This window comes from Hirundo rustica, chromosome 4 (genome assembly GCF_015227805.2).
Source record: "Hirundo rustica isolate bHirRus1 chromosome 4, bHirRus1.pri.v3, whole genome shotgun sequence".
NCBI lineage: Eukaryota > Metazoa > Chordata > Aves > Passeriformes > Hirundinidae > Hirundo > Hirundo rustica.
The window spans coordinates 9,493,925-9,521,019 of NC_053453.1; the positions used below are offsets into that span (position 1 = coordinate 9,493,925).

Genomic DNA, 27,095 nt, shown 5'->3' on the forward strand with positions numbered 1-27,095 from the left:
CAATGCTGGATCCGAAGCTGGCCGGGAAAGTTCACATACACAAAGGAGGACACACATGGAGTTCACCATATTCTCCTTACGTGACTTATACAACAGTCTTGGTTGTTCTCATGCTTTAATAATGAGATGAGAGGAACATTTTGAGGATCTTCCAATCACCTGGTATTTATATTCTGGTTTAGATACTGAGCTTTGTAGCAAGCTCTTCTAGAGTGCAAAGTTTATATTTACCTTTACAATAATAAAGGTTTATAGTTTGTAATGATCTTTCAGGCCTGACTCACTGAGACAGTTCACAAAAACGCAATGTTTATTTGCTGGCATTTATTGGAGGGAAAAAAAAATAAGTCAAATCTACAAATGCAGATTAAAAAGTATTTTTTCTCCTCCATGAGGATTTTTTGGTGAGTTTTGTTGGAGTTTTTCTTGTTTTGTTTGTTTTTGGTTTTTTGGTTGGTTTCAGGTTTTTTTGTTTTGTTTTGTTTTGTTTTGTTTAATCAAAAGAAATGGAGGGATTGAAGAGTTGAAGTTTATGCAGAGCATATTAGCTTCTTTGCTGTTCAGAACAGATATTTCTATTAGCAGTAAGTGCAATTTTAGGTAGAAGCTACCATGCAGTGGAAGTACAATATTAGAAAAATGAGCTGCCTCCAGTGGCAGTGTTTGAAACTTAGAATTAAGAAGGTGGGTATTTTTGTAAGGGAAGGGTTTTGCCCAGTCTTAAAATGACATGAGATTTTTGCAAACTTGGAATTACATATGTTCATTGATTTGGGGCACTTCCAGTGCACAAAACGTGCAAAACACTAACTGAGCTTGTGAGAATGCTCTAGTTTTTAGTTAATTCTTCCAGAATACAGCACTGAGGTGTTAGGAGTAATTAGTATGTGACTGTGAAGAATGTAGCCCAGGAGAAACCATCTGACATGTATGGTATTTATAGTCATGGCCTTAAGCTTATGGAAGTTTTAAATAAATATTTATTTTAATTTTTTTTTACAGCTTTTTTCTTTCTGTTGTCTTCCACTTAGGTCCTGGACTTGAAAAGAACCAAGTGTTCTTTATGCTGATTTTGTGCTTATGAACGTAAAAATTCTATGTGAAACTGTTATAACGTACAAAAAATGGAAGCATGTGTTACACATGAACTTGTGTTGGAAGGGGACCTGTGTGAGAAAATAGAGCAACAGCCCCATATTTAGTCTGAGACACAGAGCTTTAGTCTCAGACATAGGGAATGCTGGTTGAGGATTTTGCTTTGCTGCAGTTTACTTGCGTGGTTTCAATCCAGCTATTTTCAGGACTGTCTAAGTAGCTGTTCCTCTAAATTACTCACATGTACTTCCCTCTTCAGAAAAGAGGTAGGTATTCCCAGGTATTTTTGTTGAGTAAACATGGATAACTAGTTCAAGCAAGATAACTAATATTTTAGTATTTGGAGTTAGATACCTCATCATGATGTCTTCTGTCTGATTGATCATAGCTGTGCGGGATGTGTAGGCAAATGAAGTCTTAGAGTGCATCCTCTCTTTCATGTTCTTTATTTTCAGAAGTGTTCACTGGAGATGGCTGGGACAACCTGTATGGTGCACATGTAACTCCAATGCACTGAGCCTTGTCTGGCTTCTCACCTTCTCACTAATGCCATGGGTTGCAGCTTGTACATGAAATCCCTGAGAAATGTGATTTAAAGTTGATCTCAGGCTGACTTTCTGGTCTCAAAGATGTTTCTGGGATGTCATGGGTTAACAAGACAGCTCAAGTGTGTCTAGAGGTTTAATTCTTCATTAGTTGTTCTCTGAAGAGTAAATACTCTTCTGTGTTACTTTGCAAAGATTTGGTGCAGATTGGTGCATTTAACATTGTACCGTGTTACACACCTTGCCTGGGCGTGGATGCATGATGTGACACTCCTTGCCTGTTGGATCCTCTTCCTTTCCTAGGAGGCTGCAGGTGAGGAAATGGCAACACAGGTGTAGAGCTGGCTCCAGGACAGCTTGGGACATGGACCAAAGCATTCATAAGTGTTCCTTGTCAGCAGCTTAGCTCTGGCTTTAATTGCTGTGATGATTTGCCATATGTATCACAAGACTGAGCAAAACTAAAGATGACCAACCTGTATATTTTTCTGGCTTTTATTTATTACTACAGTATTTGGATATAAAACAAACTGGAGAAGTCAAAATACGTGGTCTCAGATAAACTGTGTTTCCTAAATAAAATGCACCGCCCTCTGTAATGCAGGCCATTCCCATGACCTTCTGATTACTAAATAATTAATAAAATTGTAGCAACTAATCCTTATCTTCTATAAAATACCATTGCAGCAGCTTTGACCCAATGATCTTTGGCCTGTGCAACAGTGTTGGCTGAATTCTCTAACCTGAATTCTAAAATTAGAATTGTGGAAGTCCACAAGCTCTGTATGTGGTATTAATGTAAAATACTGCTGCAGGAAGAAACCAAGGCAAACCAAATAGCTGCCATTCAAAGTAAATCTTGTTGATTTTGGACAAAAGCCACAGTGAGTTTGGATTGCTCGTTATTTTTTTAAGGAAGTTTTAGAAAAATGCATTAATATGCACAATATGAATCCAACCCCACAGGTCACAGAAAGTTTACAATTTGCATGTGTTTTAGGTATAGTTGCTAAAGAACAGAGAGGAGGAGGGGTAGGAAGTGTCAGTAGGAGAAATAGTGCTGTAGTGCTAATGAGCAGATGCTCTGCTGTATATTGAAGACCTCCTTGCAATTAAAAAATAGTTGTAGGTAGGAGGAGATCATTCAGCTGTCTGTGTGCTGTCAGTTGTACCTTGACCAGCTTTTTGTATATCAAATGAATTTTGATTGAAGCAAGAGGAGAGTTTTAGCAGCAATGTTTTCTGCAGTGAAAAAGTGAGACCAGGGTGCAAAGGGAGCTTCAGAACTTCTCTGAATTTAAGGGGAAAAGAAGCAGATTCCAGAATTATTGTCTTAAACTCCCAACTTTTTATGTAATCCTGTCATTTTTGTTAGAGAATCACTTCAAGGTTTAGGCAGGAGGTGTGCTTTGTAGGGCTAGGGTAAGTAAGAGCAGCTCAGTTGCCGCAGGCACTGTTTGATCCAACACACATTTTTCCCTCCCTTTTCCCCACCTTTCTGCCTTTCTTTTTTCTTCTCCAGGTTAGGGGGCTTATAGCATAATTAGAAATTGAATTATTTATGAGGATTCATTAAAATAGGTGGCTTGCAGATTAATCAAGGACAGGAGACATATGATATGAAACTGCCTTTTCCTCTGCTGCTTTCACTCATAGTGGCTGCAGGGAAACCTATATAAAGCATCCCTAGTTCAGTAAAAAAAAAAAAAAAAAAAATTGAATGCTCTGCAATATTACCTTGTCTGTGTGTAAAAATCCATCTCAGTGTTGGGGGAAAATTGAAAATATGGGGGAGATTAGCCAAGAAGAGGGTATTATGAGGCGACAAAGGGAAGGGATAGGTCATGACTCATTATGCAGCTTTGGAAACCAGAAAATGTAATTTCTCTGCCAACTAGAGGAGCTTATGAGCTTAATGAAATTTAAAATCAGTGGGAGCTCATTGAATAGCAGAAAGACATATAGGATTCTACTAATGTTATGAGGAGTATGTCTAAAAATAACATAGGAGGCCTTTATTTATTTCCTGCTGTAATGATAAGGGCAAATTTCTGACTAGATAAGATCTATCCCTCTAATAAATGCGATTCAAGGCAAACCAAGTTGAGTTTTTAACTGCCCTCCTATTTTTGTCTTTATAAAAGTTACTTATCTGAAAGTTCTAAGAAGGGCACATTGATACTATTGAAGCAGCCTGTTTAATGCTGGCTTCTTGCTTGTTTCTGGGTGCAATTTGGCTGCTGCTGCTAGTCCTTCCAAAGCTTGTTCTTTGAAGTGTAAGAAATCGTGGGTTTTTTTCCCACAATTGCTGGTGAATTCGGGTCATTTAAATTAGTGAAGTTAAATGTTCCCTACCTATTTTTAAAGGTGCTTGTGGCCTTAGTTGTAGCTTTACTAGATTTGGGTGTATGGGAAAAGGATGAAAAGGGAGCAAGAATAATTTTTTTTTTCCTAATTTCTGGAGTAAATAGCTGTCCACGCTTTTTATTTGTTTGTTTGTTTGTTTGTTTGTTTTTGTGCATTTTCATTCTCTGAGCCTGTTGAGGGAGGGTTAACAACAACAACAACAAAATATAAAAGGGCATAAGGAGCAGCTGAAGTCCTTTCCATGAGGTTCTCCCTCTTGCTCAGATTGTGCATAGTAAGTTTGGTCATCCTGGCAAATAATTACCGTCCATACCCTATGGAAACAAGTACACCTGCTACTTTGGTCTTTGGAGTCAGCATAAAAATGGACCATACATGATACCATCTATAAGGGTCATAATTCAATAAATACCTTGCTTCAGTGCCTGTAGTTCAGGCTTCCTTCATTCCTCTTTGAATGTTCATGGATCCATATGCATGTGTAGGCTGCCCAGAAGGTACAGAACCTCCCCTATTTCTTGAATCTGTTTTTAAATTCTGTGTTAAACCATTATTGATATAAGCTGTAAACGCTAACATCCATTTTGAATGTACTTCTGTCACTCAGCTGGCAGAAGTGTATGAATGTACATCAAGAAACTCCAGCACGCGGCTTTAAGCCCATGCTAGCTGAGAGGCAGTATTATTTTGTACAATAACTATAGAGATACATCATCACATTAATACAAATTATTTAAATTCAAGATTAAGATGCACAAGCGAAATAATTTCTGATGGTCTTTCCTTTCATGCTCATGGTTTGCAATGATCTACAGTGAATGCTCCCATGGTAATTAATGCTTTAGTCTATATTAATGGATAATTGCCACTGTGAACTAAAAGATCACTTCCTGCTCAGGTGGTGTAGTACTCGTTTTCATCAGTGAGATGTTCCCATAGTATTCACAAGCTGTTACTATTTGCAGCTAATCAACATTTTCAAGAAAGGCTTGTGTGTTGAAGTCTTTATGATCTTTGGGTGTCTCACATGCAGCAGCATTAAAGGAACTTGATTTTCAAAAAGAGTTGAAGAACACTATTGACAGCCTCATACCTGTACCATGTGTACCACTTTTGGTTATCCCTAAACCAGGGCTCTGTGAATAACCACTTTAAAATACAAAACTAAATAAACCAACTAGAACCTCTTCTATTTACATGTTATTTGGCTAGCACAGCTCAGACCACAGTCATCTTCTGGGGTCACTAATAACCATTTAATGTATTAATGTTGTGTAAATATAATAGTGATATTTCTATCTGTAAAGATACTGGGCCATGTTACAAGTAGGCAGGGTGTTTGTTTTGCACCTTTCTTGATAGGTGTGTTTTTTGGGTTTTTGTTTTGTTTGTTTGTTTGTTTGTTTTTGTTTTTGTTTTTCCCCAAGATTTTACATTTATGTTCTTGAAATGGCATAATGTATGGTACTTTTTTAATGGAAAAAGCTAGTTAAAAAAAAAAAAAAGAAGTCCCCTTTTCTAGTTTAATAGTGATGAAAGGTGAAAAGAAGTTGTTACAGAAGGAAAAGATAAAAGGAAAAAAGAAGGAAGGAAAAAAGTACAAGGGAAACCAGTAGGATATTCTAAGAATTGGTTGATAATTTGGAGATGACTATTAAAGGTGTTTTGGGGGTTTAATTGAATAAAAAATCATGTCTATTTAGAATATTTGTTGTGTCTCTAGTACCTTTCTGGTTTTGGTACTGAGCTGTGTAAACTACCTTGTCCGACCTAGCAAGCCTTTAAATAATGTAAATGTTTGCTCATAAACGAAATAATAAATTTATAGATATTAGAAAATGCTTTCTAGCTTTTGTTTATCAGCTGGTTCATCCTTTCCAGGCTTTTTGCCGGAACTGTGCCTTTAACAAATGGATGACAAGTAGTGGATATTAGGAAGGTTGCACAGTGCTGCTTAATGGGATGCAGTCCCTGGAGTCCTCAGGGACAGCCCCAGCATGAATTGCATTGCTCTTTCAGAGATTGGGATATGGCCTTATGGCCTACAACATCTTTTGCCATATCTCTCCTAGTTCTATGCTGGTTTTCCACATGAGACAGAGCCAGCTGTCTTTGCCCTGTGTTTCATGCTCAGATTTTTTTTTATTTATTTATTTATTTTTTTTTTTTTTTTTTTTTAAGTAGGAAGCTTAGGGGCTTACAAATGAAAAGGCACTTACCAAATATGAAGAAAGAAGGCTTTGTTGCTTTACTGCTGTGCAAATGGAAGGACTTGAACATCTCTGGTACTTATTCCAGTTTTTCTGGTCTAGCAATAGTATATAATTCATGAATTCTTGTCCTCATTACAGATAAGGCCAACATTTCTGTGTTATACTCATGTTTTTAAATTATTCCTACAATCTGTCAAATCCATTTAGGTACATCCCACGTTTGCTTTTATTTATCTGCAAAGTGCGGCCTCCTTATTCATTACAGTTTGTCTGCCAGCACGGATGGAAACCATCCCAAGACGTATATGAATTTAAATGGCACCAGAATGACTGTCACTAGATATGTGTTTTTAGTGTCAAGGCTATGGTAATGTATATCATTAGTTGTTAAACATAGTCTGCTGTCGGCTCGGTGCCAGAGTGTTCTTATGTGCAATGCCAAGCCTTGCTGGGAGCCTACCATGTTCTCTAGTTCTGTTGCATATTTTCTCAGTTGTAGCTGTGGAAAAGAGACACCAAATGTAGTGACACAAAATAACTTCTGAACCACGGAAATGCTGTATTCCATTGTGACATGGAAACCAGTCTCATTTTGGGCTGCTTTTGTTTTCCTTTTGCCTTCATTTGTCCTTACTCAGCCATCCTCAGTGAATAAATGGGAGTAAAACTATCCCTGAGTGTTTTTCTCAGGTTGTTGATTGTGAATCTCTGTGGTGGCTTCTTGATAGTTACTTCCCACAATCTCTGCAGGATTATGCTATGGGAATATGGGCTAGTGAGGAAAGCTATGCCACAGGTAAGTATCTCATGATGTGGGGCATTTCCTATGAGATGAGGGGATAACAAAGTCTCTGTCACCTTGCTCTGTGACTTGTCCACCTTGCTGCTCCATCCAGCTCTGACAAATTTACAGGATAAAGGAGATCACTCAGCTCTCTTCCCACCTTTGCTGCAGAGGATGAGTAACCAGATGCAAAGAAAAGACATTTCATGAAAATATTAGCATAACTTTTTTCCTCTAATGGTAGGACTTAATAAATAGGACTAAATAGTGGTTCATTTCCAGTTTTCTTCCCATTTTGTGGAATATCTCTAAACTATCTCTTACTGTGACTGAGGCCAAAATCTGGCTCTTTCTAGACTTCCAGTGTTGCCTGCCCTAAAGTAGAAGAATTTGAAGACTTGAATATTGTTTCCAGACAGGAGCATGTAGTGATTTGTGTAGTGACAGCTTGTCCTTTATTTGTCCATTATTTGTCCATAATGTCCTTTGGTTTTTGATGTTGAAGTATTCTGTCATTCCTGGAACTAAAACTTGTGTATGTGTGTGTGTGTGTGTGTGTGTGTGTGTATTCACACATGCACACACATTTATTTATGGCTGCTACAAAACCAAATTAAACAAAATAACCAGAAAGTTATCTAAAATCAATCAGAAGCACATTACATGCAGGCAGAGATGAGACAGTTTGGTCTGGTTAGCCTCAGTAAAAGAAACTAATAGAGGATTTTATATATAATAAATACACTATTTTCTCTGACTTTCCTTATTCTGTTTCATTAAATATTTTTCATATAAACTCTCACTTTTTTGGGGTGCTCTGTAATTAGATTTAAATAAAACAATACTATAAAAGTGAGCTAACCTTTTTATTTAAATGCATTTCATGAGTTTGTTGTGCTGTCAGTGCAGTCATGATGTAAGATAAAAGACATGAAGCAAGAAGGAATGACAATTTTGTTCACAAAGGCAAGGATTTAACAAGAAAAAAGTGAGTGAAAGGACAAAAAACTTTTGTAGGATTGTTTAGTTTAGTCATTTGAATCTCTGAATAAAAATATTAGAGAAATCAAGAAAATTTAAAGGATCTGGTATAAGCCACAGAAACGGAAAAAGCAGTTCAGTAAGAAGTTACAGTCTAAGTGGTGTTGTAGATGAGTGCAGATGGGAAATAGGACTGAAGGGAAGGGCTGAGCTTGTTGGAATAATACCTAATAATACCGGAATAAAAATCCAATTTTATTTGTCAGATAGGAGTACTTAGATTTAGTTCACTCTATAGACAAATGATCATGTCTATCTCCTTCTGTTTCTGAAGAATTTTTATCAGACCCTGAGATTAGAGCAAACAGAAAAAAAAATAAAAAAATACTAGCTTGCATAAGTAAAATTTACTTGCTTTGTGGGTTATTTCTTAATAACTCTTTTTAATTATAGGTTGCCTTTTTCATATGGTTTGCTTAGAGAACCCAAAAATCATCCTGTATTTTTCATGCTGTTACCAGTTTTAATAATGATTGATTTGCAATTGTAAATTAGATTATATTGCTTGTGGAGTTTGTTTTGTTAGTTTTTGTTGTGGGCTTTTTGTTTTTTCGTTTCCCCCTGTCTCTATAAAAAGAAACATACCTTTTGTGAGGATATGTTGGACATTTTTTCTGGAAAATTGAAGAGAGATGTAGATGCTATATATTTTGTAGCTCTCACAGTTGCAGTGTGCAAGGCTGTGTCACCTACTGTCTAATGGCATTAAAACTTTCATTAGTAATCACTGCAAAATGGCCACAGATTGTCTGGTGACCAGGGAGAACTTGACATAATAATAGTCTCTGAAATGGCTACAAATAAATTCTATAGGTTCAGTTTGATTTACAAACTGAAATTGAAATAAATGTCAATATTATGAAGAGAAAAAACTATTTTAGTACAAAAATTACATATAACTCAGTAAGCTCAGTTTTTGGTTCCAGACCGAAGCTTCAAGAAGCTCCAAGAAGCTCTGAGAAGATAGCACAGGTGCGTCTTTGGGGACATGCCTGCTGTTTGTTGATGCAGACTTTATTGGGCTGCCCCACAACAGCTCTCATCTCCAGACTCAGCAGCTTCGCTGCTTTGGTTCATCCTTAATTTAATTTATATTGATCAAAAAAACCCATTTTGTTTTTAAGAGAGAAGGCTGAGCTCATCACAAGTTATTTCACCGCGCCATTGCAGCACTGGTGCTGAGTGCTGGTGTGATGATGTCCTTAGGGAAAGGCCCTTCCCATGTGGTCCCTGAGTCTGTGCACAGGAAGGACATGGGTCAGAGCAGAGCTGAAAACAAGGCTGGAGTCAGAGGTGGCCCATCTAATTGGGCTACCAAAGGTTTCATGAAAGTGGCTACTTCAGGATGATGGAAACGGCAGGGTGTTTCTGTAGGAGAAGGGAGGGAGTGGCCATGAAGTTATGAAGTCTGGTAGCAAACATCTCTCCCTGCTTTTGCCTATCTGGGTGCTCAGCACTTCCCACATAGCAACAGTGCTCAGAAGATTCAAGTAATCAGTGTCCCTGCATCCTCAGTGGCAGAACTGTCAAAGGTTTAAATAATGTTTCTCATGCAGAGTGACAGAAAACTTTTATTTGTTGTCCCTCACAAGACTTGAGAACTATTCCAGAGGTTTCATATTTGACTTGGGGCAAGCCCTTTTCATTTGATCTACATTTGGACTTTCATAAGATTGAAGAATAATATTATTTTCCTGACTCCTGAGATGGGCTAGTGAAGCATTGCTGCTGAATAGTCTGTGTCAATACTTACACAGGAATGCCCAATATCTTTTGGAATTATGCCAAGGTCTTAATTCCATGCTAATTTTGTGCAATGAGTTCCAACAGCTAATTATATGTTGAGTAAAAATGTATTATGCATCAGAGGTATTCACTGGGGGAGGTTGTAAAGTGACACACTTAGACTTAGGTTTGTATTTTAGGGCTTTTGTGTATTTGCCTGTGGAGCCTTAATTTGGCAGTGACATCTGTTTTGCTGTGTTTTGTTTTCAGATTATCATCTTTAATATTTTTTTGAAGCCTTTGTGATTTTTCAGAAGGAAAAGAGTGAAGTGACATGCTATTTCCTCTGACTAAGAATTCCATTTTTTATTGAGATTTTTTTTCTAGGAAATAAACTTTTTTTTTTCCCAAGGTTTTCCCACACTACCTGAAGGCATCTGGACCTTGTATGTAGGGAATTCACCATGAATTTGCTATGGATTTTGGCATTCATGAGCTAAGTTTCGTATCCTTCAATGTAATCCATGTCCATTGGTTCAATGGAGATGGACATTCTGAGGGGTATCACAGAAGCACAGAATAGTTGAGTGACCTGGAAGTGACCTCTCGAGATTGTCTGGCCCACTTCCCTGATCCAGCAGGGCAACCTAGAGCCAGTTGTCTGGAGCCATGGCAGATGTTTTCTGAATATTTCCAACAATTGGGAATTCCACAACCTTTCCTGGCGTGGATGCTTATTTTCAACAATCAAAAAAAACCCCCAAACCCACAAACATGTTATGAAAGGCTTTTGAGGAGGTTCCCTGTCTCTTGTTAGGCTGGACAATAAACCAAAAAAGTGTGGGATGCTTTCTGGTCCAAAGTCTTGTCTTTTCAATGACATGTAATCTTTTTCAAAGACACATATAATGTAGTTCTTAGGTTAAAAATGGGTTCTAGTTTTGCTGCTTGGGCCCCATGTCTCCTGGGTGTATGCCTGTGACTTTGACAAGAGGATGACTAGAAAGTGCCTTTATTTGAGATAGACCTTAGACAGCAGGATGGAGCAGTCATGGGACGTGTGGGTTTGTCCTTCTAAGGACTGTTGAGGAGGCTGGATCCCAGATGAGTAGGGAGGCAAGCTCTCAGTGTTGGCAAGCACAGTTCATACAGGTAAAGTGTTCAGCTCTCTAGAGATGACAGTGCAGCCAATGTAACAAGGAAATTTTATTGCATAGGGTGGATTTCCTTCAAGAGTTCTTTAGCTGCCCTTCTCTTTTTGTTTATGTGTGAAATGAAGTCTGGCAGAAATGTTAGGTAGGCCAGATCTCCTGTCCTATCCTCATAGTTCAGATTTACAAAGTTCCAATGAAGCAGAATGTGGATTGTGGATGGATTTGGTTTCATCCAGTAGTTTTATAGAGATTTATAGATATATGTATAGAACTAAAATCTTCCAAGTTTAAAGCAAACAGACTAAAAAAATCCCCACTTTCCTCTTTCTTATACTAATTTTTGCTGAGTGCAGGCCGATTTAGCTATAACACATAAATAATAAACCATAAATCAGGAAAAGCTTTTTTTTCTAAGCAAAAAAGAAAAGCGAGAAGGAAGATTCGTGCTCTTTGATTTTTATTTTAATTTGTCAGGGAAAGGATGAATGACATGACATAAACAGCTTTAAATGGATCAAATTGAAACAGACTACATTTTCATCAGTCAACAATTGTTTTGCTGCACTTCGTATCTTCTCTGATGCATGCACATCAGTTTACATCGAAAATTCTGTAGAGTGTGTGACTCCATCATCTCTGTTGATACATGTTCTTAAACAAATCAAATTACATTGTCATCTTGGTATAGTCACTGGAGGAACAGCAAAATCTAAATCCAGCTTTCCTGGAGGAGGAGAGGGAAGAAAATGTAAAGTTTACTGAAAGCTAACTCTATGTCTATGGCCTATGTCCTTGTTAAAGCTGATAAGAAATCAAGATCTTTCTTTTATATATAAGACACACATTTTTCAAACCTTTAAGTTTCTGTGAATGAAAATTGAAGAAAGTTACAGAACCTCAAATATGTTTTATATATTTGATATGAAAAGCCAAAATAGAGTAGAATGAAACTTTTATGCAGCAGTAAAGGAAGGCAGGACAAGTGAGATGAATCACTTGCATATTTCCCTGTTTTCATTAGAACAAAATTACTTATAAAAGAAACCCCAACTGTCCCTACAAAACCCCCAAACAAAAAAACCCAACCAACCAACCAACCAACCAACCAACCAAAACAACGCCCAATAATTTTTTATTAACTATGTATTTTTTTTTTCCTACTGGGAAGTATCTTGGTCAGCATTCTCACCATCCTCACCATGATGGGCTCACTCAAGACCACTGAAGTGGCAAAGTGGAATTTTCGGCAGAGGAAATTGAGGAGTTGCACTTTTCTTCTGCCAGATACAGAATTACAATTGAAATCAATTCTCAAAGTTCAAAATAATAATAAAAAATCTCAAGCTTTATATTGAATTGTAATTTCACAGACCTGTTATTTGACTTAAAAGCTCAAGATTTTATTCTTTCATTCTAGGGAATATTTAAGAATGATGTTGCTTGCCAGACTTCCAATATTAATCATATTTACTTCTAAAGAAAAGTCACATTACTTACTGAAGTGGCTGAAGGGAAAAAGATATGACATCCAATAAATTATCATATCATAATAACATTTGTATTTCATTTTATTGTGCTTATGGTGTTAACTTCTCTTGCAGCTAACAGTGTCGCTTCTAGTTTTTGAAAGTAAATTAATAATTGGGACCTACAAAACCTTTTTGGGCATATAGTACATTTTCCAGATTTCAAAATGTTAGGGCAAAAACCAGTAATCATCTAAAACAATTTTATGGAGTTTTATTATTTCAGTTCATTTTGTATTATTTCTGTTCATTTTATTTTACTTTTTGCTGGAATTCTTTCATGAGTTTTATTGAAAGCCTGATGGAAAAGGGGAAATTACCTTAAATTTTACGACTGAAAAGGTTTGAAATACTCTTGTCTCCTAGGAAAGACTAATATTTCAATGAAAGAAAAAAATTACCTCAAGAACTAAAAGGCCTCTGATTCAGAATTTAACTAGAGAGGAACAATTTCACATTGGAGAAACATCTAAAATATACTAACAGCAAGAGCTTCGCAGAACTAGAGGTGTCTCCTCTTGAAACAGCTTCTAAAATTTTCCAGTGAAAGATGACTGGCTACATTTTAGACTTATTTAAAAGTATTATCGGGTCTCCAAGGTCCGGCATGTTCATTCTTTCACTTGCATGAAGCCTAAGTGCAGTAACTGTTAAAGGTGTTTAAATTTCATAGTTTTGTTTAGCCTTTGAAAGCCCCAGTACCAGCAGAAATATTTGTACAGAATCTATCAAACTAGAAATTAAAGCCTTTTTCCATCTCACCACATTGTTTGATTTATGCCCTGAAGTCTTTGCAGTTCAAATGCCGCAGCAGCCTGCAGAGGTACTGAGCAATGAAAGGACCTGCAAGCAGACTCAGGTAGTTTCATCCCTGAGCACTGACTTCCAGAGTAGATGAACAGAAAAAAAGATTTTACCCAGCAACTGGACCCACCCACGCACAAAAAGACAGTGTTTTTCAGATTTAACTACAGCAATTTTAACTATACTCTCCACGTTTACATTTGAGAGTAAATAGCGTCCAACCAATTTAATTTGAAGGGAAGCATTATGTGGACACATCCAGAGTTCAGAGAAAAACTGACAGCCAGAAGTGACCTATCTGAAATTAATTAGTACTCTCATTCTGTCTCACAGTGGATACATGTCCATCAACAGAATTTTGCCAGGTCCAATTATCACTAATTGGCAGTTAATCTGACAGGGAAATACAAGACTAAGTAGGGGCCAACGGTTCACTTATTGCCAGAGGACAAAAATACTAAAAATACTAGAAATGAGACGGGAGAGTAATATAAATATATATCTGTATTGGCTCCAAGCAATTGGTTGTGAATCTGATGGGGTGAAATAAGGGTTCCTGTGCTACTAACAGACCAGGCCAGAAATTGATGTGCAGGAAATAGAAGTCCTTGAGCACTGAAGCTATGTGTGAAATTCCTTGGGAAATGGGTTAACCAAAGGAATTTACTTTATTTGTCACTTAAATTGTCCATTAGTGGTACAGTTTGAAAACTGTTAAGAAAGAGATGCAGTTCCCATGGTGTGTACAGGAAGATTATAGACTTTGTGAAAGGGGATAAGAAATACCTGTTTTTTCCATCTTGTAAGAATTTTGTATTTGGCAAAAGAAGCTACAAAATAATTGCAAATGGGCTGGCTTTGCACTGAGATAGATCTCCTTTCATTGTGTAAGAATTGAATGTCTCTGTGTAACAAAGGGCGTGGGTGATATTTTATACTACATTCCTCATTTTCCTTTTTCCTCTGGCAGAACTATTTAATTGGTGGTTAGTGAAACCCTCTGCACCTTAGAGCTTCACCTCTTTTAATTGAAACAGATACTATGACTGCTCAGAACTACAGCTGGCTCTTCTATCTGCAAATCTCTTCTGTGTTTCACTTTATATTGACTGTTTTCCCTTCTAATCATCAACACGAAAAAAAAAAAATTCATTGTTTTTGTGAAAGCTCCATTTATTGTCCCTGGCATTCTTTGTGCATTACCATGCTGACAATAGACAAAATGGTTTTCCTAAAGGAATAGGAAGACTATTGGTTGTCTTTTATTCTTTGGGCACTACTGGTCTACAGTATATCTGAGTATCTGAGTACATAGAGTATTTGGCCTAGAGTACATTTTCTAGAGTCATTGAAGGAGTAAATTTAAAAACAGTACATGGGCAGAAGTGAGGAGAAAGATTTCAGATCACAGAATGGTTTGGGTTGGAAGGGACCTCAAAGTTCATCTAATTCCAACCCCTCTGCCATGGCAGGGACATCTTTCACTAGACCACATTGCTCGAAGCCCCATCCGGTACTTTAAAGGGATTTGCAAACTCACAAGTTATTTGGTCTGTAGAGTCAATTGTTTTCATAATGTTTATACTGATAATTGGATAAAATTACATGGGTTTTTTGTTGGTTTAGGATTATTTTGTGTACTATTTTGGTTTAATTTCTTTTTGTTTTGTTTTGTTTTGTTTTGTTTTTTTGTGGACTTAAAATATGCTGGCATCTTCTGCCACTGCATTTTGCGCCTCTCTCGATCTTTGCAGTACCTGCTGATTTCAAGGCAGCAGATCCCTTCCAACTGCTTCCTTGAGGGGTCACGTCCATCTGGCATCTGTGCAAACTGCGCAGATGTAGTAAGACCAGCCTGTTTGTTCCCCTGGGAGAAGCAGGAGGCATCATCTGAAACTATCAGACACAGGCTGAGCTGGAAGAAGGAGACAGAACCCCTCATACAGCTGTGCTGACTCCCATGGCTGCTGGTCTTAGAAGAACCTCTAGGTTACAGCTAAAGGGGCTCAGCCAGTTTGTAAAGCAAAACCCATCAAGGCTCTTAAATAGAAGAGCACATGGGGTGCAGGCTATGGCTGAACAGCAAATTATTGAGTTTCAATAAATGCCATAAATTGAGCACTTGTCTACAAAGACAAAAGGAAATGGGCATGAGTCATTGCTTGCCTACGATAGTGCAAGTTTTCTTATTCATTGAAATTAACCTTGGTTTATAACAAGAGTAAATTTGACTAGATTTGTTAAACTGTGAATAAGTGCCTAATGAAGTACCACAGGACAGATTTTAATTTTGGCCTTGATTAACATTGTCTTTAATGATGTGGAGGGAGACAGACAGCATGTTCAATAAAATTGCATGTGATATAAAGGATGGTTTCAGATACTATTGAAGGTACAAAACCACCATGGGACTGAAAGATTCTTCTCTGAACAAACCCAATAAATAGAAAAAAACCTAAACAAACCAAAAAGAAACCAACCAACCAAGCAAGCAAAAACTCCCCAACCATGCGCCCCCCCCCCCCCCCAAAAAAAAAAAAAAAAACCCACAAGCTAAACCTAGAAAGAAGAGATTCAACTCAGCAAAATGTATGTTGAAATGTGTAATGATTAATAGTCAGAATTAAAATGTAGGAAGGACAAGTTCAGGTAATGGAGAAGGAGACAAAGATATCCTATCTGTGAAAAATAATAATAAACAGATTAAAATCATATTTACCTTCTTATAAGTGGTATCACACCTCTGATTTTTTAAAACAGGGAGTGATACTTTGTAGGCTTCTGGAAATGATAAAATATTGAGAGATTGTAAGGAAATAAAAAGAACACTTACAAATGCATCAATAAAATTGAGTGAAAGGGGGTTGATTTCAGAGCAGAGGTTTGAAAAAACGTGGGCAAAGTAGCAGAGGTAAAATATATTTTCAGTGAGGGGTTTAGGTGCACATGGAATATTGTGGTGCACATGTGAAAATGGCTGCTGTGTGTTCGGGTTAACACTACTGGAGCAAGGCAAATGGAATCACAGCACCAAAGATTCAAATTGAGTGTCAGAAAGATATCTTGGAAGTAAAATTTGTTCACCTGGAAAACAGTTTCCTCAAGGATGGTTGGGATTTAATATTTCTGCCTCTCTATTATATCTTTCTCCCCAAACTGCTGTGAGATAGGCAAAGGCTGTTTATTATTCCCATTCACCTGATGGGCTGTTAAGGATACTCTTAGACACTGACACCGAGCTGTCATGGGATGTTGCAACTGGCAAGGGATGGGTGTGGGAATATTTCCCTGCAAGAGAGAAAAGCAAATGTGCCTTCAGGTTGGTGGGGTTTTTTTTGCTTTTTTTTGTGGGTGTTTTGTTGTTGTTGTTGTTTTTCTTCTTTTCTTTTCTTTTCTTTTCTTTTCTTTTCTTTTCTTTTCTTTTCTTTTCTTTTCTTTTCTTTTCTTTTCTTTTCTTTTCTTTTCTTTTCTTTTCTTTTCTCTTCTTTTCTCTTCTTTTCTTTTCTTTTCTTTTCTTTTTTTTCCCCCACAATATGAAGCCCCAAATTAAAACTATTTGCATTTATTGCATCCACCTCAAACGGGAAGTGCTGTAATTTTTATTTTATTTTAATCTTCTTTTCTAGGATTAGGTGACTTTACTACATTTTACCCTGAATGGGGCAGGTAGCTTAAAGTACTAGATGTTTTAAAAGACTGTTTTGCCTCAAGTATGCCCTTGCAGTGTCCAAATTTGCTTTTTCTTTTGAATAATTACTTTTATTGGAAAGAAACAGGAATTTTTTTTTTTTCTTTAATCTTGTTGAAATTAGGAATAAATGCTTCAGAAGAAAGCTACCAGTGTTTCTTTTATTCCTGAGCAATTTCAGAATGATGGATATTATTGCAAGAAATGTTTCTTCATTAGTATCTTCTGTTTGGTGATGGCCTCGTCAGGTGCTGTAGTGAATTTAGGAGTCTTTTTAATTTTTCTGTGTGTTTCAGTTCAATTAATTTTCTTGTGAAGTTTTCAGTGATGAACGTATCTGGGAAGGTTTGATGGAAATTAAAGATAAAATCCCTGCTTTAGATACCCAGCTTGAATACATTAGCAAATCAAAACAGCAGCTATTACTCACTGTCTTTAAGGTTTTAAAAATAAATTTTCTTTTTCTTTGCTATCACATGCTCCTTAAGGCTTATAAATTGTTTTCTAGTCTCTTTAAGCTGTAATTACTGTATCATCAATGAGAACTCTGGAGACCTTTATTTGTACAGCACTTAACAATTGAGTATCAGCAATGTGTGGTACTAGTAGAAGGAGAATTTCTGAGATACTGTAATTTATTCTACATTGTAATTGAATTAATCACTTTCACTTAATCACAGAGTCACGGGATGGTTGGGGCTGAAAGGGGCATGTGGAGATCATCCAGTCCAACCAACCTCCTGGTTCACCTGCAGCAGGTTCCACAGGGTTGTGTCCAGGTGGGTTTTTAATATCTCCAGAGGAGGAGACTCCACGACCTCTCTGGGCAGCCTGTTCTAGTGCTCTGCCACCCTTTGAGTAAAGAATGTTTTCCCAATGTTCAGGTGAAACTTCTGTGTATCAGTTTGTGCCTGTTGCCCCTTATCCTGTCACTGGGCACCGCTGAAGCACCTGGACCCATCCTCTTGACACCCGTGCACCTCTTTTCAATCCTTTGCTCCATTTCAGGTGGTCTCTTCTGGCTTCAAGCCCTGCAGTAAGAGTAGTGGAAAGAATTATTATCAATCTACTGGTGTGTACAAAGTGCTTTGTGTGTTGTTTATACAAGGTGCCTCTTTATCAGCATTTCTAAGTAGTTGTGCCTGGCTGTAACTGTGGAAGCACAAAGCATCTCAGCACAGAAATTGCTTTAGGTCGACTCTGAAATAAAATCTAAGATGACAATGAACTCTTTAAAATAGTCACTCTATCAGTTACTTCACATGCCTCCTGTGAAGTGATAGTGATTTTGAGTGCAGGCACAGGGAGAAAATATGTCTACAGAAAGTTTATTGAGTCCATCAAGAAAGGAAAGCCTGTATGTCAATAATGAAATAAGCAGAAAAAAAAAAAAAAATCCAAGCAGATGATCATGATATGTCCATAATATAATTAGCCTGTGCTTCAAGATTGATGCTCTAATTTATGATGAAATACCACTCCAAGTTTTCATTCCAAATTCAATGCATTTGGAAGTATCTTCTCTGCCTTTTTGATTTGCATTCATTTGCTGTTTTTGTTTGTTTGTTTGTTTGTTTGGTCGTTTTGTTTTTTTTTTTTTTTTCCCTTTTAAAACAAGTGACTTGAGCTCTGGGAATTTAATAATACTGAATGTAGATTATATACTTGTGATAACACTTCATTGCACCTATCCTGGCAAGCAAGACTTAATGCTTGAATAAGTCAGCTTCCATAGATCTGTAATGGGTATTTTCAGAAATAGTACTGAGTGGGCTTTAGAAGACATGAGTTCTTTGCACTGGAAATTTCTACTTACTTAATTTCTAAATAGTTAACTCTGGTATTAATTACTTTTAATTGAAGATTAAACCACAAGATTCTCATTTTGTTAAGGAACTAGGGTGTTTAAACAAAATTGTTATTTAGGATGGGAAGTATCTCATGTCTCCTAGCTCTGTTGTCATTGCCTGTATAGATACGGTTTTCATAGTGAGTAGTGCTATTACATATTTAAAAAAACAACATCTGTCACGGGCTGTCTAAGCTAGATCAGACAAAATGGGTTACATATTGTAGGCAAAATTCTTTCCTGAGAAAGAGAGGTTTTAATCTGCAAATACAGCATAATACCTATTCCCAGGTCAATTTCTGCTTTGCTCACTAAGACAAATGGTGTAAATTGATTTAAATAGGTTCTGGAATTGAAGTGACAAGAGTAATTTATACTACCTGAGGTTCTGTTCCCTCCTTTAAAAGATGAAGCACTGTGCTAAAAGCCAATGGAGACTGCCCTAATTGGTTAGGCTGGAGGGATGTTCAGGAAGTTTCCCTGGGTCCTGCAGCTCATTTTGCAGAGTTTAAGGGCACTGTTCTGCTGGACAGCTGGGGGGATATCATTTGCCTTCCACCATGATCTCTGTACCAAATTCCATTCCAGACTTCACACAGGGTTCAGACTGGTTTTGTTTCTACCACTCTATTATTAAATACTGAATGTGCTCTTTGCACTCACAAGTTACCTTTAGTGCTCAGAAGTGTGTAAATGATTTGAGACACAGAAGTATCTACCCTAGATCCTTTTTTATAGATAATGTTCAGTGATCCTGAATTGTGCACAGTTTGCACAAACTGCAGCTAGCAATGTTTGATCCATGAGGTTTGCTTGTAGCAAACTGTACCTCAGTCTCAGATATGGACTATCACAGTGCCAAAAGAATGCAAGTTTATTTTGGCTTATATGACCCTCACTTTTCAAGCAAATTATTTAGAGCAATGCAGATTTTTCTTCTGTAGAATTCTTAGTCAGTGGAAGAAGTGTGGCCAAGGAAATTAACAAAACCCAATTTTTTTCTTCTTTTTTATTCTTGAAAGAGGAGCAGTGATGTGTGGCTTGCGCACTCTTTCCTCCAGTGTCTTTCCCAGTAAATTACATAGTTTATCTTGCATGCCACATGCATCATTAAACATTCTGTATCTCCCAATCTTCTCCATCCTAACATGGAGGAAGCCAGAAATAAGATTACTCTTTGTCACTAAGAATTACTTGCATAGCTATAAGGGAAGAACATTATATTTGCACATGCACCACAGGAGTCAAAGGATAAGCTGAGCGCTACTGAATTAAGGGCATCTATCTCAACACTCTGTTTTCTCATACCTCTTCATGTATTCCTGCAATGCTGTTATTTTCAAGCATTTAAGTGCTACTGCAGGGATCAAAAGAATTGTAGTTAGCAATCAGCGCTTAAAATGAACAATAATAGTAATTAGAAGGATGTCTGTATAATTGGCACTTAGAGGACTTTAGTCACACATGCTTGAGGATCCGTGCTTTCTCTTCTGAGGTACCCCTAACTTAACTGGAACTGTGAATTAGAGGAAATAGCTGACTGGGCTTGCCTGAAAACATCAGGATGCAGTTGATCCTGCAGATGATCGCGTCCTTGTTATGGTGGTACTCAAGGAGGAGGAGCTAGTGTTCCTGTGTTGTGGAAACGTGCTAAAGAAGTATCCTGCAGCTCCCGTGGAGACTTCTCTTTGCAACTCTATTCTTCTGTGTTGCTGAATCCTGCCAGTATTATGACCTCCAGGAATTCTTTGTTGATGACAGCCCATACTTTGGGCATATGTTTCCAAAAGCAAAATACAAGATGGTTTAAAGAGACAAATTCAGTTGGGTGAGAAGGAGGCTGTATTCTGGATTCATTTTCCTTGCATTGCACCACATACTTCTTTTTAGGTAGTACCACAATGTAGGTACACATGAATGACACATGATGCCACTCATATGTTAACAATTGGTTAATTATTTAACTTCATTATGTGTTTCTAGCCATTAGAAAATAATTAAAGCTTTGGCAAACAAAGTGGTGAGTACTTACTTTATAGTGACCTAGATAAGCAAGATATGCTTGGGAAATGCTAATAAACATTTTACCTCTCTGCTCTCATTCTGCATGGCTGATTTATCATTTAATACAGCACATTGCTATGCAGATATCATTTCTTTTTAGAATCCTGGATTCCACCTTATAAGCCCTGCTTTTCAGCTAGGCTTGTTAGCACAAGCAGGGTGCAGCATTAATAAGTGTTCCTGTGTTCAGTTCATCCTTGAGTTTGGGCATAGCTGTTACAGACAGCATCTATTCTGAGTTTGAGCCATTTCCTCTGAATGTAAGTCCCACAGCCCAGAGAAATAGATTTGGAAATGAAACAAGCTCCCTAATCTTGAAAAAACAGTGTCAACGTTCTAGGTGCAGAGATGCAATTTTCAGTCCCCCAAATAAGCCAAGGTGCTAAAACAGTGAGCGGTTAGGGCTGAGCAGAGAAGGGTTCCCCAGTTCTAAAGTTTATGTTCATATTGCACTTCAGGAATTCTTCAGCATGCAAAAAGTCATAAAACATGTAAAAATGAGCATGTGGAGTTTATTTCCCTTCTATTCAAGCCTTAAAGGTACCTAACTAATAAGGAAATTCAGTCATCAAGCATATTCAGTCTCTCAAATGCATTAAGTTCATTTATTTGGTGAAATATTTTGACAACATAGGTATGTCTAAAACCTTTTTCTCTTTACTGTTCCAGTAAAGCCATCTACAGCCAAGAACTTCTGCTTAAAGATGGGATTTCTCTAGATTTCTTCCAGAAAAAAAAAAAAAAAAAAAAAAAAAAAAAAAAAAAAAAAAAAAAAAGGTCTATTTTCCATTAAGAAAAATAGCTTGAAAGAGAAAGGTGTTTTTCATATAAAATAAAATCATAGACACTCCCCACAGAGGTGCAAGGTAAGGTGTGAGTTTTCTCTCACACTGAGAAAAGATGGATCTTGGCTTCATGTTCCGTGCAAGTGCTTAATTCCTAGTACTAAGTGATGCTGTGTGTTTAAGAGGATTGGGAAGGAGACCCCTGCGCCTTGCCCTGGACTTGTAGGTAGTTGTTAGGCTCCCTTTAGGAATGCACATGGGTGAAAGTACTTGTGAGGATCTGAAGAAGTATTTAGTGTCTGGATTTTACTCGGGCTTACATGAAAGGTCAGTGCCAAGCTACTCACCATTGCCAAAAGCAAGGTATTTCCTGATATGTCCAGGAGCTAAACTTGAAGAGCATCTTGATTTCATATGTCTGTAAAAGCAAGGTGGCAACAAATGCCAGGAGGCTGAGGCTTCATTTCAGTCCTTTTCTGGGTACTCCCATCTTCCATGACTCTCTTTCCTTCCCTATTGAATTTGACTATTAGCATCTACGTCATGAAGGATTTCCAAGCCCAAAGTAATTAAGTCTGAAAAGCGTGTTCAGACATTCAGATGGAAAGCACTAACTGCAGTGCCATAATTATACACTGCATAACTGATCCAAGTACCAAAAGAAAAGTGGAACACGAAAGAACAGCTAAATTTATCCTAGAAAATGGGTTCAGCAGTTCAGCATTCAGATTTAGATCAGTAGAGCAGCCTCGCTGCTGTTTAAAGCCACACAATCAGCTAATATTGGCTGATGTAGGATCCGTTGTTAAGTGCTTTTTAATATGTGTTGATTTAGCTGTTAATTAAGAGGCTTTTTATAATACAATTAACCTGTACTTTTGTTTTTAAAAGGTTCTCTGGATAAAACATTCATTGCTTGATTTTAATTCTTGAACACTTTCTTTCCATTAAATATACTGTACTTTTATATTTTATAACCCATACCTAGATCGTAGCATTGATAAAATATTTTAGGATATTTAAATGAATAATTTTGCAAAAATTTTTTACACTGCAATGAAAACTGAGGGAAAAAAAAAAAAAAAAAAAAAAGAAAGTAGTGTGCAAAGTGTCTCACTGGGCTCCAGGTGCAATATTTAATCCCTTTACCTTTTTCATCACCAAGTTATAAAACAAATGCCTGAATAATCTGCCAGTAATGTAATCTGGTTTGTAAAATGGCTAATATGCTACTCCCCAAATTCTGAGAGTTGTGCTTGTGCAAATGAAGATTTATAGCTCACAGTCGTGATTTACAATGACTGTATTAGCTGATAGAAGTGTTTTTGTGGTTTTTTATGATGCCAAAAGCTTAAAAGGTCCCATAGCTTTTACAAGTGGTTTTTATTGTTGTTGTTGTTGTTGTTTTTAAGTGCACAACTGATACAGTAAAAGAGATTATATAGGTATGTGTCCGAAATTTATCCTGATGTTGCAGGTGTGTTACAGTATTGTGCTCTTCGAAGTAGTGCTGCAAAAACCCTTGACTTAAAAAAGAATTATAAAGCATCCCCCCAACCCTGTCCCTAGGAACACATCCAGGACCTAATTTTCACTTGGAGTTAATTGAGATAACAGTATTGTCATCAGTGTAGATAGTAATTTATACATATTTATATGGTTTATTTAGTGGTTAGGTAAAATGTGAGTATCTTGTTTTCCAACTCTTTTCACAGCAGAAGCAAGAAGAAGGGTCTGTCCTCAGCTGGTGGCTCTGTGTCTTGTGGGCTGGGTGACAGTGCCAAGAGCTCTGCCAGGCTACGTTGGGGGATTGCCAAGTCAAAATGCCCAGCCTGGGAGAGGAATGAAGTAATGCATGCAGACTGTGCTGTCCTGTTGTAAGCTTATTCACAGGGGGAAAATCATCCCCATATGCAACATTAAACTCAGTGTTCTCAGTGCTGCTGCTTAAAATGCACATATTCTTTATTGCCTGCAGTGATTAATAAAAATGCTATACACTTAATAGCAGTGAAAGTATAATTCAAAATATAATACATTTATGATGTTCAGAATTCTTAATATGGTCTAAAGGCCAATGGGAATAATGTATCTGGGTGATGTAGTGGTTGTTGAGTTTGAAGTGCTGAAATAAATGCTGCAATTACTGCTGGGTAATGAAAGGGTAGCTGGACAAGTTTTGCTCTTTCATTGGTATGTGCTTGTTGTATGAGGGATAAACTCAGAGAAGTGCTTCTGCTGCTTATTCATGATGCAGAAATCAGAATCTTCTTTTCCTACCAGATGCAGAGAAATCAGGCATAAATATTGGAGTGCTTACCTAAAAATTATTGTCAGATAAAATCTGCACTGAGAACTCTGGTAGTAATAAAACCTCCTAGAGAAGAGAAAAATTTGCAAAAAGAGAAGAATAAAAAAATTGAAAACAAAACTGTAAAATAAGATTTTTTAAAAATTGCTCCTGGTGCTTCTTAATGGACTAGAAATGAACAAATTTTCATTTCTATATTTAAAAAAAAACCAAAAAAAAACAAAAACAAAAACAAAAACAAAAACAAAAAAAAAAAAAAAAAAACCCAAACAACTAATTCTAGGTTATATTTTAATTTTTGGCATAATTCATATAAATATTGTATTCTTCTAAATTGCACCTTAATGTCAAAAATTGAACATTACATTTTACACTTCGAGATAATGGCATTACAGCTGAATTGTTACTTTTTAGTGAAAATTTCTGACTGAAACTATGTATTTGAACAATTTTTAAGGCTATATTTCAATTAGAGCACATTGGTAAGCATACCTAAAACTGACTTTAAAAAATCAAATGCATAACAATGTTTTGGGTCGATTCCACTGCTTACAGAGCTGCTTAAAATACTTTGCTGTTACTTTGCAGTGTTACTGCTTGTTTGTTTATGTATTACAATGTTTTTATTTATTAACGATTTTCTTAGCAATTTGAATTGATCTATTTTTTGGTCTTTAATTCTTCCTCTCCAGTAGCAGTGTCCAAGCTGCTTTTCCACCCCTCTGCAGCACCAGGAGAGGCAGCTGTTCCTCTGCTAGCTGTGACAGTGTGAGGATGGGAGGGTTTGGCCACAGATTTTCATACGAACTTCACATGGTTTGGGAGGGACTTGAAAGATCTGACAACTGCCACTAGACCTGGTTGCTCAGAGCCTCATCCAGCCTGGCCTTGAACACTTTCAGAGGTGGAGCATCCGCATCTCTGAGCAATCTGTTCCAGTGCTTCATCTGCCTGAGGTTTTCTGCAACACCCCGGATCAGAGGTGTTATTTCATCTTTAAAACCTGCTTAATGCAGAAATTTTGATTTGAGGGGGTAGTAAGAGACTTAGTGATTTATTTGGGTTCCATCAATGAGAGAAAAAGTAGGAGTAGCTCATCAACCTGGCATTCCTGGGAATAGGGGCACGCAGGGCCAGGGCAGGGCACGGACCATGGACAGTCAGTTCTTGCTGAGGTCTGGTTCGTGGTATTTCTATTATTATCAACATTTTTTTTTTAATTATATGTATTACTATATATTTTAAATTTAATTTATTATTACTATTATTGTTATTATTATTAGTTTTCAGTGTCTCTGGCAGTTCCGGCGGTGTCGGGGGCTCCCGTGGGCGCTGCCGGCAGGTGGTGCTGGCGGAGCGCGGACCCCGCATCCCTGCCCGTGCCCGCATCCCTGCCCAGCCCTGCATCCCTGCTCGGCCCCGCATCCCTGCCCAGCCCCGCATCCCTGCCCGTGCCCGCATCCCTGCCCGTACCTGCATCCCTGCTCAGCCCCGCATCCCTGCCCGGCTCCACTTCCCTGCCCGGCCCGGCATCCGCGCATGCCCTGAATCCCTGCCCTGCCCGCTATCTCTGCTCGGCCCCACGTCCCTGTCCAGCTCTGCATCCCCGCGTGTCCCGGACCAGCACGTGGCCCCGCATCTCCACATGTCTCGCATCCCTGCGCGGCCCCACATCCCCGCCGGCCCCGCATCCTCTCGTGTCCCGCATCCCCGCCCGTCTCCGCATCCCTGCCCGGCCCCGCATCCTTGCCCTTGTCCGCATCCCCACCCTGCCTCGCATGTGGCTTCTCGGAGCGGCATTCGCGGTGTGAGCGAGCCCCGGACACCGGGGCCGGCTCTGCCATGGGAAGCGTTTTCCCTGGACGAGCAGCCCGTGAGAGCCCCACCGGCCCCGGTGCGTGTGGTACCCACCTGCCCTTGTCAAGAGCTAAGGAGGCCGAATGATCCCAAGCTGCTGGTGCACCACACTCCCGTGTTGGTGCAGAAGCTGCACTCACAGCTCAAAGGAAGGCTTTGAGCCCAGCTGCGTAAACTGAAGAGAGCAGATGTTGTACAAAGGATGAGTAAACAAGTGTCACTGGGGACAGAGGGAGATTGTCTCAGGATACTGCCCGAGTCTGGCTTTTATCAGAGTTTGGGCTTTTTTTCTTTTGTTTTACTGGGGAGCAGGAAGTTTGAATTTGAATTTAGGCACAGAAATTGAGCCAATTGTCAGTCACCCACAGAAAGTTTGGACGAGTTACAGGTTTGTGACTAACACATAAGAAAGTGAATAATCAATGGTAGCTGGTGAATCACAGTGGAATGTGCAGCTACAAATAATGTAACCAGGAGATATAATGTACAGGGGAGTAATAAAAATACTGTAGTCAAAGCTCTGCAAAACTCCCGCAAAAGTCTTGCAGAAGAAATGACATCTTGATGAGCAAAGATCCAGAGTAGTGGGGGAATTAGGAAAGGATGGTAAAAAATAATCTAATCTTTGTGCTACAGTGATGCATTTGAAAGATGAAGTCTGAAGATGGATTCTTGAGACTGTCTAATAAGAAATTATTAGAAGAATGAAAGATGTTATGGTGAGCATATTGCAAAGAGCAAATCTGATTACATCTGTTTGCTCACCTCATTAACGAACTGCACTTAGCTGACATGATGTGGTGGTTGTGTTTTTTGTTGTTGTTGTTGTTGGGTTTGTGGGTTTTTTTGGTTTTGTTTTGTTTTGTTTTGTTTGTTTGTTTGTTTGTTTTTTGGGTTTTTGTGTGTGTGTGTGTGTGTGTGTGTGTTCAGAGCTGAGTGTCCAGAAGCTCTAAAGCACCCTTCTACAGTCTACATACATCCTTGATACGTGTGGCAAGGTTAGACAAGAAAATATTTATTCATAAGTGTCCGAGACAGTTAGGAAACTAGACAATTGCCAGTCACAGGCTCTGAAAAGATTGGCATATAATAATGTCATGAGACAGCCAGGTTGAGAGTTACACTGGTTTAAGGTCAGGCCTCTCTGCTGGTGAGAGATGCCTCTTCCTCTAGCTTTGTCCTCCAGAGTGAGAGTCATTTCTTCCTTTGGGCTTTGTTTTTCATTCTTTAGGTACAAATGTGTGCTAGGTGTGAACCTATCTAGCAAAGACAATCCTGAAAGCAGTA

The 27,095-nt window shown here is 38.1% G+C and overlaps 1 protein-coding gene and 1 long non-coding RNA gene across 7 annotated transcripts in view; one reads left to right on the forward strand and one right to left on the reverse strand.

The window, feature by feature from the left end:
- CACNA2D1 (calcium voltage-gated channel auxiliary subunit alpha2delta 1) overlaps positions 1-27,095 on the forward strand; it is a 368,498-nt gene that overhangs the window by 101,277 nt on the left and 240,126 nt on the right. The window lies entirely within an intron of this gene.
- On the reverse strand, positions 11,377-16,625 carry LOC131378548 (uncharacterized). The gene is made up of 3 exons (XR_009207809.1): positions 16,474-16,625; positions 15,974-16,035; positions 11,377-11,648 (listed from the first exon to the last, which is right to left on the reverse strand). It is a non-coding gene; the product is annotated as an uncharacterized LOC131378548 (long non-coding RNA).